The following is a 15195-nucleotide window of genomic DNA, read 5'->3' as shown; positions in this document are numbered from 1 at the left end:
GAGTTGAGGATTGGGGGGGGGGGGGAATCCAACATTAGAGAAATGGAGCATATTTATACGTATGTGCCAAGCCAATGGGAGGCAAACGATTTATTGTAAATAGTGTGCAGCAACATCCATCTCCCCTAATGGAAATGTCACGTGTGCATCTGTTTTAAACATCCAATTTAATAGAAAGCACTTAATGCGAATGCAGGAACAAAATAAAAGTGGGATCACACACACAGTGTTTTCATAGCAGTTGGTGCTAAATCCCAGTGTGTTTCTATAAACTGCTCCTTTACATGCCCAGAGCAAGAGCAGACGAGACTTTCCAGTGCACGCTCCCCCTGCCCAGGATTGGTGCAGGCAGGTCCACCCCGGCTCTGAGCAGCCCCTGGCAGGCAGCGAGCTCTCTCCCTTGGGAAGCACCAGCCTCGCTCCATTGCAACGGGCCTCTGCCGTGCGCTCGCTCGCGCCTGCACTCAGGGCCGGGGCCGACTGCTCACGCAGGTGCAAGGTGCGCCAGGCTGCTACCACATACCTGGAGCGGCCGGCGCGGCGAGCCGGGCCCGAGGGATGCTCGGCGGGAGCGCGCGGCCACTGGTGCACGTTCTCGGAGCGCGGAGTCTCCTCCCCTCCCGGGCGGGGGCCCGCCCCGGCAGCAGCAGCGGCGGCAGCAGCATTGCACAGACCGGCCGGGACGGCCAGCAGCCACTTGCAGGGAAGCAGTTAGTAGAAGGAGGCGGCTGGCTGGAAAACGTTTCCTCCTCCTCCTCCGACCAGGCTTTGAGTCTGTTTGTCCAGCAGCAGCAGCAGATCCGTCCTCAAAGCAATGGGGAAGGTTGCGCTGAGCGGGGCGCAGGCGGGCTACCCTGAGGAAGAGAGAGCAGCCCCAGCTTGCAGGCAATGCGCCTCCTGGGCTGCCTCCTCCTGCTCCCAGCTTTGAACCTTTTGTTTTCTCCAGTCGGGGGCAGCGAGCTGCTGGCTGCTGCTATGTCAGGAAAGTTCCAGGAGGCGTCGGATCAGGCCAGGCGTTTGCTCTGCCGGGATCTGCAAGGCGCGGTGGTTGTTCCGAGGTGAGACTTTGTTCTCTTCCTAAACACCCTTCTGCCCGCTGTTCAAAGCAAGTGGATTGCTCCAGTTGTGAGTGCGGGGGGGGGGGGGGGGCTATGCGTGTGCGCCAGAGGGAGCGGATCATCTGAATGGGAGAGAGGGGAGAGGTGAACCCCAGAATTGTGCTGGGGTTTTTCTTTTTCTGGAGAGTCCTGCACAATTGTCCCAGGTGCATTTGTTTTGTTTAACTTACAGTGCGGATCCCATCCGCTAGACTAATTCTCTCGTTTCTGACTGGGGCTGAGCTAGAAACGCACCGTTTCTCCGTGGCACCTGGTGCCCTTTCACTCGGGCTGTTGTCTCTAAGCAACTAGGCCGTTTTAGACATCTGCACCCCGAAGAGTGCTTGCATTCCTGGGCCCCAGGGCAACTGGCTGTGGAGCCTAATTCGAGTTGCAAATAATCTCTAGCCAGCCGTCCAGGTGGGAAAAATCCGCTTCATCTTCAGGCTTTATTCCAGGAGCCATTTCTCAAGCCATTAATTAATAGGCAGAGTGGTTACTGGGTTTTTATAACCCTAGTTATAACCCAGTTGCACTGCTGCAGAGTTCAGCCAAAGAAACTGACTCTTCTTTCCGAATCTAAAGGTGCTAAAAAGTAGAGGTTTTGTCAGCCATGAGGTAGGCGCTTTAGGTTTCTCACACAACTGTTTCCCAAGACAAACCTTCACACGAGGCGTTTCCATTTCCTCTTTTTAAAAAGTGTTTCCTCGTCTGGCCCCTCAAATTCTGGCATTATTTTATATCTGTTCAAACTTGGCCATAAAGCATGTGCCTTTTACAGTGGTCTTTGGCCTCTTTGCAAAGGTGTTGAAAACACACAGTCCATGTTTTGTCTTTTATTGCCTCAGTTGTGGGCTTGTTCTTTTGAGTGGTTTGTGGGCTTGTTCTTTCGAGTGGTTGCTAAATAAAAGCTATAGTTCAGTATGTGATCCAAACATGAAAGCTCCCTATTATCCTCGAGGAGTTACATTCATAGTAGATATTTAAAGGGTTGAATGTCATCTCTTTATCTTCCCTTACCTTTTTAAGAATGATTCTTTACAGTTTGATTTTATAGCCTATACAGTATCTATATTTCTCTATTTTTCATTCCGATTCTCTCTTTTATGTATTGTCTTGTTATCACTTTGCCTGCAGAAATGCAAATTAAATTGGGTGGCTGGGGACTCAGATTTCTACTTTTAAAATATATTAAATAGATTTCAAGTCCAAAATACTTTCTACCAGAGGATGCATGTTATTTATTGCCTAAGAAAGGAAATTGACTTGTGAATTCTTGGGCTGTGAGAACTGCAACAGTATCTATCTAGTTATTTTAGGATTTTCTGTCCTTACCAGCAGTGTTTTGTATCTAAGGTCTTGATTGTGAAAAGTTTTTTGCTAGACAAAAATACTAACATACACCCATTGATATATTTTTGATTGAAGAGTGACTCTTAGCCAAAAAAGTGCCCCATGAAAACATGAGAGAAACTGGTTTTCCCATCAGGTTAGAACAATTTTATTTGTGGGATTTTGTGTACAATGCAACTTTGTGCATAGCATCTTTCATTAATGACTGTACAGAGACACATAATACAAGACACACTATGAAATGTTTCAGTAAGTAGAATTGTAAAGACATTTTTGGCAAATCAGTTAAGGTATAATTGTTTCCCCATGAAAATGGGGTGAAACCAAGGAATATATATGCATAAAGATATAAGCAACATCTACATTTGCAAAATGGGGCAGAAGATGTGACAAGCAAGTTGTGTGTGTGGCTGAGGGGACTGTCAAAAATTGTTCATTTTTATTGAAGAATGAATGTTTAAATACTGGGAAATATATTTTGTACAATGCATTCTCTGCTATTGTAAGGAACGTATGGTACATAGCTGATCTTATAGCAGAGAGAATAAGAATCTGATATGAGAGACAGTTTCTCACAGATTACATAGACCATTTCTGAATATCTGTTAAAAGCTGTTTTTTCAAAAAAGCAGTTAGTTGAATGGGAAAAACCAAGTTCCCTCTAATTTTTGACAGGCCGTGTGTGCAAAAAATTTCTTCTGTGCAAATTGTTGTGCTTCTGTGCAAATTTTTGTGTGTGTGGTGTTTCACCGGGTGTGCAGGGTTTAGGATCTGTGTGCGTGCGCACACGTGCACAGCTTAGAGGGAACAGTGATTGCCAGCTCTTCAGTGTGCTTTGCTTCAATGTTTGCAGTGTTCTACTCTCTACTGTCTGATGTCAGGTTTAACAGTGATGTTGTAACGTTCCCAGGGTCATATTAGATTAAAAAATTTAATTGTAATGAAGCTGTCTACAGAAGCAGATTTGACTCTGACCAGTATTGAGGTTTATTTGTTTTATTCACTGTGATCATCTTCGCAAAATTTTTGCTTGTTTCCATACCTGAAATTGAATTTTTGCACTCATACTATCCCAGATCAGAAACCCAGATGCTTTTCTTATGCATGTTTACTTGCATAAGTTATTAGACAGTGTCATTATTATTACAGTGTGTGTCAAATGGATAGCTGCCTTTATAAATTGAGAAAATAATATGAATCAGGACAAAACTGACAGGAGCATACTCGTTTCCCATTATCTGCTCATCTATTAAGAGATGTTGACACTTTTCATAAGGTAATGGCTGATCACGTTTTCACATTTCATTCCTGTGCCACTCTGAAAATCTCTCTTTAATAATAAGAGTAGGTGATGTATGGAGGCATAGCATACTAAGGGCTTGTACACACTACCACTTATGTCAGTATAACTTGTGTAGCTCGGGGTGTGAATAAGCCACCCCTCCCCCACCGAGTGACATAAATTATACCAACCTAAGCACGGTGTGGACAGCACTATGTCAGCTTCGCCCACTGACACAGCTATCACCTCTATTGGAGGTTGTTTTATTATGCTGATGGGAGAGCTCTTCACCAGACATGCTACAGTGGTGCAGCTGCATTCATGCTGTTGTAGACTAGTCCTAAGTGACGAAACAGTAGAAAAGGCTTGTAGTTTTGAAGTTGGAAACAGGTATTGCTGTTGTGTAACCATTTGCGTGAAGATAACTTTACTTGCTGTAGTAGAAAGAAATCTGGAGGAGTCTCTTACATCCACTGTAAGACATTGGTCCTGCTTTGAAGTGCTGTAGATATGATGGGGCATTAAAACATATATAGGGATTATCACATGCTTCTTAGTGCCTTATTTCACTGGTAGATGTTTTGCTTATTCATTCCAATGTATATTACATTCCACTGTCTTGAATAAACAAAAGATCTTGAGATCAGTTAAATATCTTAATTGGGTAGAATGTCTGCCAACATATTTTGACTTTGCTCATTTCAGGCCACATTCTGGTACCCTCATCCATGCTGAATAACACCTTGCTCAGTGAGTAGTCTCATTGAGCTCAATGGGCTCAATTATAAGTGGCATAAGTCACTTGCATAGGGGGCATAAGGAAGCCCAAGATTCTCCCTCATTCCCCTGTGTTGGCTACCCATAAGATCAACTTATACAGGAGAGTTGGGGAGAGCAGATGTATCTGTGATGCTACTCTTCTCTTTTGCATAGGGGGCCAGTCAGGAAGTGGGTAAAGGCTTGACTCCATTCCCCCACACCCTCCCCTTATGCACTGGCCAGTGCAGCAGAGAGGGAAAGTAAGCTGTTTCAGGAAAGGGCTGGCAAAACTTACTTTTCCTCCTCCCACTCCAGTTTTGCTTCTGGGGCAGACCCACTGGGCTAGTAAGGCGTTATTCAATGTGAATAAGGGTATGAGAAGCCAACCCAGAGCGTGCTAATATTCTTATACCAACTAGCATGACACAATGCTTGGGCTAAATGGCTCAAAGCTGGATTTAAAGTTGTTAGCATGGCTGAAGTCCAAGAAGATTTCTTCATGCACTGGTCCTCTTCCATCAGAATTATGAACAAATCTTGGGCATGTGGACTCCGTCTGGAATTTTGTAAATATGCATCTGGCTGCTTGGTTCAAATCTATGGTGTTTTTTGAATTCTTGGTCTCACTGTGTGTGTACCGTATGTTATGTTTTTTGGGGGGGGGGGGGAGAATTGTGAGGGAAGATATCTTGATGTGTCTAGATAATAGTCCTATCTCTTGCATAGTGCTTTTCATCAGAAGACCTCAAAGTACTTTACAAAGGAAGTCAGTATCATTATCCTCATTTCACAGATGGGGAAACCGAGATACAGAGAAGTAAAGTGACTTGCCCATGGTTAGCCAGCCAGCCAGTGACATAGCCAGGACTAGAACCCAATAGGTACACTGCCCCTCAGGAAAGCAATGCATTTTAAAAAGCATGTGTAGTGTGTGTGCTAAGGGCTATAACTACCATCCAAATTAGTAGTACAACTAAGAATTTAGATTTGCTACATGATTTTCTCATGTATTGATGAACCTGAATAAAGAAGAACATGGATGAATTACAGTGATATTTTAAATGTAGGAAATAATTCAACGAGGAAGTCTGGTGACATGATAAAACACAGCACACATGTTTTATACATTACCTGTTAAGACCCCAAGACCAAACTAGTTCCATAGAACGTTTTATAATATGAGGGAGGAATACTGTTAAACACTTTGTGAGTAAAAAGGGGAAGAGCAGGAACATGAAGCTTTTAATCACTTAGGTTGCAGTTCAGGAAAGTACTTAAGCACATGCTTAACTTTAACTACACACTGGAACATAGCAAGTGCTTAAGTACTTTCCGAGCTGAAGCCCCAGTTTAGTCATTCCATGTAAATTTACTTGAAAGATTCCTCATAGGATACAAGCATCTCAGTGTTCACATGTTTCAACACCTTTCTTTTCTAAAGCTTAGCTTACTGTCTAAGGCCCTGATTCAGTAAGGTATTTCAGTACCTGCCTAATTTGAAGTATGGGAGTAGTCCAATTGACTTCAGTGGCACTTTTGAAGTACCTTGCTGAATTGAGTATATTTTGCCGCCATCTATATATAGATAGCACACAAATAACTGTCGAAATAAACATTATTAGGACTGCAAAGTCAAACACGCAAATGTTAGGAAATGCCAAAATTAAGGGTGCCTGTGTTCTTTTAACTTTAGTTTTTGTGTGTGTAATTCCTAGGCTTTCTAAAAAGCATACTGAAAAAGCAGAAATTTGATTGTGGCATCCTATTGACGCCTGTGTAGTTGACATCCGTAGCGTTTGAACCTTGAACCACATGCAGGCTTGTGCCACTTAAGCTAATGGACTAACTGTTAGCAGTAGTAGGTTGTCATTCTGCAAGTGGGTTTCACAGATATTTGCTGACATCAGAGGAATGGTGAGACTCCAAAATCTTGAGTTCCATTCAAGGCTCTCGTGGGAAGTGTGCTCTAGTGGGTGCAGACTTTTCTGTCCATTTCCCTCCCAAAGTGTGACCCTTCTATCTCATCCCCTCCAACCTGTCTCTTTCCCACATCAGGCTCCTTATCCTAATACCATTCTCCTTGTCTGTGCAGTCCCAGTTTCTTCAGGTTTCTCATCCCAGTCTTCTTGCTCAGCCCATTACAGTTCACCAGAAGCTCCCATTTCTAGCCTTCTTGACGAACTGGTCCCAGTCTCCATCCTAAAACACCTGTTTAGACCCTCCTGGCTTCAGGCCCAGTCTCAATGTCTCCACAGCTCCCGCTCCTAGTTCTTTTCCCCCCATCTCTAGCTGTTTTGTCTATTCTCCCTGTCTGCAGGTCTGGCTCTTTTTCCCCCTCAGCATTCAAATCAGGCATTATCCTCCTTCACACTGCCTGGGTACCATCACGGGGGGTCACTGAAAGCACAGGAGAGACTGGTTCCCTGCTCTCAGTTCTGGTTCCCAAACCCAGCAGGGCCTATAGCAGCCCAGCGGTTTAATTTCAGGGAAAGTTCTACTCAGTCCTGGGATGAAACATAGCCAGTGTGGAGGGAATCTTGGGAATTTAGCAGCTAAAATATAAGATATGTCTACTGAGCATGTGCAAACGGTGACTTTTTTCCCTAAAGGCTTATAATTTGGCCAAATCGGGGTGGATTTTCTTGGTGAGAGCAAAAGGCACATCGCTGATACAAAGGCCACACCCCTGCCAAGTTTAAAATCCTTGCTTCGAAGCATGGTGGCATGAGAACTTTTCAAAGGACAGGCTGCTGGAATTTTTTAATATGGTACCCCTTAGGCATTCTGTGCCAAAAAATTAAAAATTCTGCGCCAAAATATTCTGCGTGCAATATTTTAAAATTCTGCACATTTTTATTTGTCAAAATAACCGTACATAATCACACCAGTTTCAATTATTTTGGTAATTTATTTCAAAATACCTGTAGAAAGTATATCTGTAAAAATACAGACACACACAAAAATTCCTCCAGGAGGAGAGAGTTAAAGAAACCCTATAACAACCCAGTTCCTGTTTCTTTGCCCCCTTCTCCTTCCCCCCCCCTTAGAGCCCAGTTGGCGGGCCAGACACCCACAACCCTTCCCATCACAGAGCCCAGTCGCAGCCCCCCCCCCCCCCCCCCCCCCGTCAATACACCTGAACCCACTGCCCCCCACAGACCAGCCTTGGGGCCTCCTAGCTCATATACTCATACCCTTTCCTTCCCAGAGCCTAGCCATTGCCCCACAGCCCAGACACCCCCCCCCCCCGCCTCCTACCCCAGAACCCAGGGATCCAGAGGGAGAAACAGCCTGTTGCTTAGTCCCAGGCCTGCATGGAGTTTACTGTGCGCCGCCACCCTCTCCTTCACACAGGAGATGCTGGGAACTGTAGCTGCCAGGCACCCTCTGTCTTCTCCACCCTCCAGCAGTGTCTTCTATGTGCGAGCTGGGCTGTGCTGGTCCAGTAGCCCCTAGTGGCAGCTAGCAGCACTGCGGCCCATTTCTTTGAGGGACAGTAACGTTATGTAGGCAGAATTTCATTTCGGAACCACTGCGCAATGCAAAATTTTGCAGAATTTCCCCAGGAGAAATATATGGGACAAAACAACATATTTTTCCTTAGCCTTTTTCTTGGAAGTGGTTGAACTATTTTCACTGAAATTTCCCCAGAAATATTTAGTGTGTGTTTTTTTTGTTTTTTTTGTTTTTTTGGCAAAGTTAAAAGCAATTGAAAACGGGGTCTTATAATGGGAAGTATCTGGCCTCCTCAATAATCAGCAGTGCTAACAGCCCCACCTATAATGTTACACATGCAAAACCGTGTTAAAAGAATATTAAGGTTGCAAAGTCAAGCACCCAAAAGTTAGGAAAAATGCCAGAATTAAAGTTGCTTGTGCAACCTTAATTCAGCTCCTTTGTGCTTATGCATTGTGATACACAGGACCAGATTTAGGGGCAAGCAATTGCCTGGGTGCCGCACTTGGAGGGCACCGGGCTTGGGATGCTGTTTTTGTTGTTAGCATCTTATATGACAGGGATAAAAATCATGCATACAAATTGTGCATCCAAGTCATGAAATGGGCTACAAATGCAATAAAAAATAAAGTATTCAAAAGTTTAACAAATTGGGTCGGGGCGGGGGAGGTGGTGCTGAAGATGCTCATCGCCTGGGGTGCCATTTGGTCTTAGGCCAGCCCTGATGATAGTCTTTAATTACATGATTACATGCTATTTTTTCACAGGATTCCTTCCTCATTCAGTGCACAGGATGGCCAGTGTTCACTTAATGAGCAGCTACTCCATAGTTTGTTTTCTCCTCGTTGTTCCGTGTGTGGTCCCATGCCTAATGTGCAGCACACTATTCAAACCCTGCTCTGAAGACAGAATTATTCATTTCATCATTAATTTTCTATAGCGTTCATCACTATAGTATCAGAATGCTTTGCAAACGCTAATTCATTTATCCTCAGAAAATTTCTGTGAGGTCAGGAGGTGATATTATCCACATTTTATGATGGGAAGCTGAGGTACAGAGAAATTAAGGTCAAAAGTGTCCACTGATTTAGGGTGCTCAATTTGAGTTACTTTAAACTCCAGAGAGAAAATTTATGCAACAGATGTACAAAGGAAAAAGCAGATTTTTTATATGAAGAGTGTAAAAATCATATCTTTTTACGGCTGAATTGGATAGACTATAAAAACTATTAGAGCAGGTCATTGCTTTAGGATTTACTATACTCCATAAAATCACACCTTTTTGAGCATCCTCTAAAGTTCTGTGTTTATAATAATGAAAAAGTATGTTATTTCTCAAAAAAGTAGTAAAGACGCTTTTTAAAAAAGTGTTGAAAATGATTCTGAAATAGAAAAATTGAATGGTGTTGCTTAAATTCTGAAGTTCTGCAGATTTACTACTTTACTCTTATTCCATTGAGCCTTGTATCCTATCAGATCATTTAGGTTTAAAGTCTTCAGTATTATTTGTCACTTTTGAGGTTTTCTCCTGAAATTTGTTTGTGATTTGGTATGTTGTTGCCAAGAGTTGGTGTGTACATAGGTGTGTCTAACTAGGAAGCTATTAAATTGTGTTGTTCTGCCCTGGATATTGTTTGTTATAACTTCTTGTATTATATTAAGAAAAAGATGTGTGTATGTATATACACAAACACTCTTTATGATACAGGAAGTTATTCTAACTTCTATTTTATATCATAATTTACAAAAAAACAACAACAACAGACTAACCAAAAACTCTTCTTGAAGCATTTAAAGAGTACGCTCATGTGCATGCTTGCACTCAATCTCTCATCAGAGGTTTGTGTGTGTGTGAAGTAAGTGCTTTAGAAAGGTACATGAAGTAACATCCCAGGAGATGGAATCCTTCTATTCACGGAGAAGAATCAACACATTTAGTGGAAATGAAGAGCCTCCGCCTGCCGAATGTCATAACCCTGATTTGAAGGGCTTACCATTAGAGCTGAAAAGTTAGTTTGGTCTCCAGGACCACTGAGGGTTTGTCTACACTATGGAGACTATGCTGGCATAGCAGCGTCACTGATCATGACTTAAATCAGCAAGCAGGAAACATTGATTTAAATAATCAATTTCAGTCATGTTTTCAATTGAACTTCTTAGTTATTTTCTTAAAGGTTGATCCTCATTGGTTGGTAATCATTAAAATGTTGATTTGCAACTAAATATAGCCTTTGTACTAAGTTTGGTGCTTCTTTTTGCTAATAGGAGAATGTGCCATAGCTATACATGTGTATATTTAAGCAGTTATATAAATTAATCTACATTCATTCAGATTCTTAATTTTTACATTTTTAATTACAAAATGGTGAATGATCTATGTCTTATTGACTAGATCATGATTAATTTTTTACTTGTGATTTGTCAAGCTCTATTTGGATGGAAATAAAAAATGCACTAAAACAGCATTTTAAATATTTTTATTTAAAATACATTAAATATGCTAGATGCAGAAGGGGGAAAAAGGCTTATCAAAAGTTTTGCATTGAAAATTGATTTCTTAAAGGAAATATTACCTGTAGTTAATCAATTGAATTGATAGTTTCCTATCCTCATGGCTTTCAAGATTTTAGAACTGCTTTATTTCATTCTCTCACCTATTTTTTCAACTCCCAGTTGGTTTCTTAACTTTGAATGAACTAGTCATTGAACTGAACTGGTTGAATAAACTGAAATGAAGAAAATGTTTTCTGTCAACCTGCAGAAACACTACAGCTGTCAAAAGTGGATTAGGCACGTCAGCAAACTCTGGTTCCAGGTGCTAAGCCAATGACTTCTACTAGTTCTGTGGTTTGACTTTCTTTAAACCATGGCAGCAAATACGTACTGCTTATAATTTTTTTTGTTTAAATAATTTAATAGATTATAATAAGTTTAGGCCTCCACTTAAGTTGTCAGTTTCAAATTTAGTTTTAAATAGGTTTATTTAAAAATCAAAACAAATCCGCGTTTGATTTTAAAAACATTTTTTTTAAATTTTATCTATTTTTATGCACTCTGTGTAGGAAACCCATCACTTCCTGGAACGACGGTAGCTACGTTAATGGAAGCATTCTTCCATCAACATAACTGCATCTACACTGGGAGTTAGGTCAGCATAACTTATGGCGGGCACAGGTGTGGATTTTTTATACCCCTGATTGACATAGCTATGTCGACCTAACTTTTAAATATGGACCAGGCTTGAATCTTTGGAGTATCTGCTGAGGGTATGTCTAGACTAGAAACACTACAGCATTTCCAGTGTAGACATTCATTACAGTGACCAAAGGGATTCTTCTATTGCGGTAGTAAATTCACCTCTTTGAGGCCTGGGCTACACTACAAAGTTAAATCAATGTAAGCTGCCTTGCATCAACCTAGCTGTACATGTGTCTACACTTGATGTAAGCACTCTCTTATGGCGACACAATTACACCAGCTCCCTGAGCCATGGTTGATGTAATGACATCGACATAGCATGAGTCCAGACACTGCATTACCCATGTCAACCCTAAAAGTCCTTCAGCAGCTGTCCCACAATGCCTGACAGTGACCACTCTGGTCACAATTGAGATCTCCACAGCTCAGGAGTGACCGAGACTGGAAGCTTCCCCTCTCTTTCTCCCACCCACCCCAACCCACACACTTCAAAAGCTCTCAAATTTTTGAAAGGCTTTTTCCTGATTGTCCAGCTTACCGAGCACATTGAGCAGCTCTCCATTGTTGTCTGCAACTGCCCAGCTGACCATGCCAGCTACACACTTCAGATGCACTCCAGCCTAGAGTAGGCTGGAGCGATTAGATCTCCCTTGCCTGTGGTGAGAAGAGGCCATCCGTGAGCGGATTGCACAGGGGATGCAGGAGAAGGAGCACAACAGAGATCCGCAGCAGTGCCAAGTGAAAGCAAAGGAGCTGTGGCAGGCAGATCAGAAGGCTTGGGAGGCCAACAGTCAATCTGGTGCTGAGTCACAGACCAGCTGCTTTTACAAAGAGCTGAATGCCATAGTTGGCGGAGACCCCACCTGCACCCCACAGAGCATGGTGTATACCTCTGAGGAGCTGGAGTCACAAGCCCTTGCCTTGAAATAGGACAAGAAGGAGGAAGAGGAGGAGACTGGGGAGCATGTGAGTGGAGGGTGCGGCGGGGTCCAGCTATGCTACAAGACAAGACCTGTTTGAGACTCCACCACAGTCCAGTAAAGCACGGGTGAGCCCGATGCAGGGAAACAAATGTTGGGTAAGTGTGTACATGTATTTTCCATTACAATGAAGTACTGATGATGTCCCCAATTTAACAGGACACAGCTATTGACTTTTTTCACTAATTTATTCCTACTAGAAGAGGTAGCAGTACAACTAGAGAGGTAGTGTTTTTATCTGCTTTTTGTTCCCCTGTGGAGTTAGGTGGGGGCAGAGGGGCATGCGGAGCAGTTTGTTTATGTGTGTAGGGATGTCCCTTGAATCCTCCTCAGAGATCTTGATAAAACTTTTATGGAGTTACTCTGTAGTCCTTTCCTGAAGGATTCTACAGATGGCATCCCTATTTCTTTGTCCGCGGTAGGACACTTTCCCATCCTGGTCAACAATTACTTTGGCAGTCACCATTGCAGTCAACAGGCTAACGGCATATGGGCCCTGGCAGCTTTGGGATGCCAGCAGCAGCTGTATTCTTGGTGCCTTTATCACCCTCAGGAGTGAGATATCAGCTAAAATCTCCACTGCCTGTAGAAAATGGTGCCAGTATTTAGTACCATTTCCCTCTACTTACGATTTCATGCAACCGAGCAATACCATTCTAGTTACCCTCGCCCCTGGCAGGCCATGCTCACCATGGCTGATGCAGTGAGTGGTGCGGTGCACAAGCACTCCAAAGCAGACGTGCCTTTAAGCATGTCTTCTTTAAAACTTTAGGGGAGCAAGGGAAGGGAGTTCTGAAATCTTTATTTTTGCTTCCTATTGTGACTAACAGTGGTACCTCTGTGTGTTTCATCTGTAGTTGCTGCTGTTATGACCTTGAGGGGTTCCTGCTCCACACCCACAAAATGCCTTAGCCAGCTAAGGAGCAGAAAGAAGAGGACTCAGGATGACAAGTTCAGCGAGATCCTGCAAGCCAGTGCTGTATTAGATCGTGAGCAGGGGACCTGGAGGGTGAATATTGCAGTCTGCATGGAGAAGGAAAGAGCAGACTTGAGAAACTCTCAGCAGAAAGTGGAGGAGGAGATGCACTAGTCCATAACGGAGCTTTTCCAGCAGCAAACACTGCTGCAAACTCTTGTGAACCTACAGGTTTAACAATCATGGGTTGATCTCCCTTTTCAGCCTCTGGAGAACTCCATTATAGCACCTCCCTATGCTCCCCTCAACATTCCAAATGGAATCTGGGGGTGCATCCCTACCCCTGCCATTCCACACCAGGGGACATTTTGGACAATCACAACTTCACATACACTGACCTATGAGAGCAGAGATTGCTAAAATGGAAATAAATATTCTTAAGTTTTATTTCATAAATTTATTAACATTTTAATGTACTTGCTCTTAACTTGCACAGAATTTTTTGCAGTGTTTTTGTTAGTCAGTAACATTCTGTTGTTTGGAAAATAATTCATCTTTATTAGCTCCCAAAATATGCTGCAGAATGCCTAGCAGTAATGAAAGCACCCACTTCCTCGTTGCACAGTGTGACACAACTCATAGGATCAGTAACAAACACAGTGTAGTGATCGTAAATGTACAGCAAATGCCACAAAATTAATAGGTGCATTGACAGTGTTACATTATGCATGTGCACCAAGCACCTCACAGTTGCTAACAGGCACCAGAACAGCAGGGCGAGGTAGAACACAGTACATCACAGTGCATTGGGGGGGAGAAAACCTGGATTTGTGCTGGAAATGGCCCACCTTGATTATCATACACATTGTAAGGAGAGTGATCACTTTAGATAAGCTATTACCAGCAGGAGAGTGGGGTGGGGGGAGAGAAAACCTTTTGTAGTGGTAAACACCCATTTTTTCATGGTTTGTATGTATAAGAACATCTGCTGTATTTTCCACAGTATGCATCTGATGAAGTGAGCTGTAGCTCACGAAAACTCATACTCAAATAAATTGGTTAGTCTCTAAGGTGCCACAAGTACTCCTTTTCTTTTTACTATTAAAGTTCTTTTTCAAAGCCTCCCTGAGTTGGATAGCTCTGCACTGTTATTCTGAAACCTGAGCTCTTCTGGTAGCCCTTGTGTCCAACTTTTCAAATTCAGCAGACAGCTGCTCCACTTCCACCCTACAGCCCAGCTGCAACATTTCCCCCTTTGCTTCACAGATGTTATTATGCAGGTCACAGCAGGCAGTGGGATGATGTTTTCACTCAGATCCACTCTTGTGAGTAAACAATGCCAGCCTCCCTTCAATCTACCAAAAGCACATTCAACTGTCATTCTGCACCTGCTGAGCCAATAGATTAATTTTTCCTTGGTGCTGTCAAGGTGGTGGGTGTACAGCTTCCTGAGTTAGGTAGGCTGGGTTCCCCAGGATCACTGTTGACATTGCAGCATCACCAGTGCTAATCCACCAATGGGGAAAGAAAGTTCCTGCTTGTAGCTTTCTGTACAGTCCTGTGTTCTTAAAAATGTCAGCGTCTGCGGCAAGGTGGTCTGGTGCCAAAATAGGAAGACGAGTTCTGTCTGTTGCTCCACTGCAGTTCAGGAAAGCCATTGCTGCAAATCCATCCATCTCAGGTTGCTGAAAGTCACAGTCCTGCATAGCCGGAGATGATTAATGGCCCTGCAGGCTGGCATGGCAAGGGCCCCCCTAGTGGATTTTCCACCTTCAAAATGATTTCCCACTGACTGGTAGCAGTCCGGTGTTGCAAGCTTTGAGAATGTGATTGCCAATTGCTTCTCCACAGTCCATGAAAGTCTCCTTGTGACGTCCCTGTGCTGGAGAGCTGGCGCAAGCTTGCCATATAGATCCAGGAGCATGGCCTTGCCCATCCAAACATTCTGCTGCCATTGCTCATCATCCCAGATCCATATTGCATTGTGATCCCACCAGTCAGTGCTTGTTTCTCAGGCTCAGAAGCAACACTTCACCATCTGCAGCTGCTCTGTGAATGCCACCAGCAACTTGAATTGGTTCTTGCTGTGTACCACATCAACCTGTCCTCCACAGAATCATCATGTTCCCCTCTGATTCAGTGGTTCTTGTGGCT

The 15195-nt window shown here is 43.3% G+C and overlaps 1 protein-coding gene across 1 annotated transcript in view; it reads left to right on the top strand.

The window, feature by feature from the left end:
* Positions 1–345: 345 nt before the first annotated feature.
* The window catches only part of GPR63 (G protein-coupled receptor 63), a 36742-nt gene continuing 21892 nt past the window's right edge, over positions 346–15195 (top strand). Inside the window, exon 1 of the mRNA XM_037894499.2 lies at positions 346–1058. The gene's annotated coding sequence lies outside the window, so the exon portion shown is untranslated. The remainder of the gene's footprint in view (positions 1059–15195) is intronic.

The sequence above is a fragment of the Chelonia mydas genome, chromosome 3 (genome assembly GCF_015237465.2).
Source record: "Chelonia mydas isolate rCheMyd1 chromosome 3, rCheMyd1.pri.v2, whole genome shotgun sequence".
In the NCBI taxonomy this organism is placed as follows: Eukaryota; Metazoa; Chordata; order Testudines; family Cheloniidae; genus Chelonia; species Chelonia mydas.
Note: the sequence above shows the minus strand (reverse complement) of the source record. Positions and strands in the feature narration are given on the sequence as shown.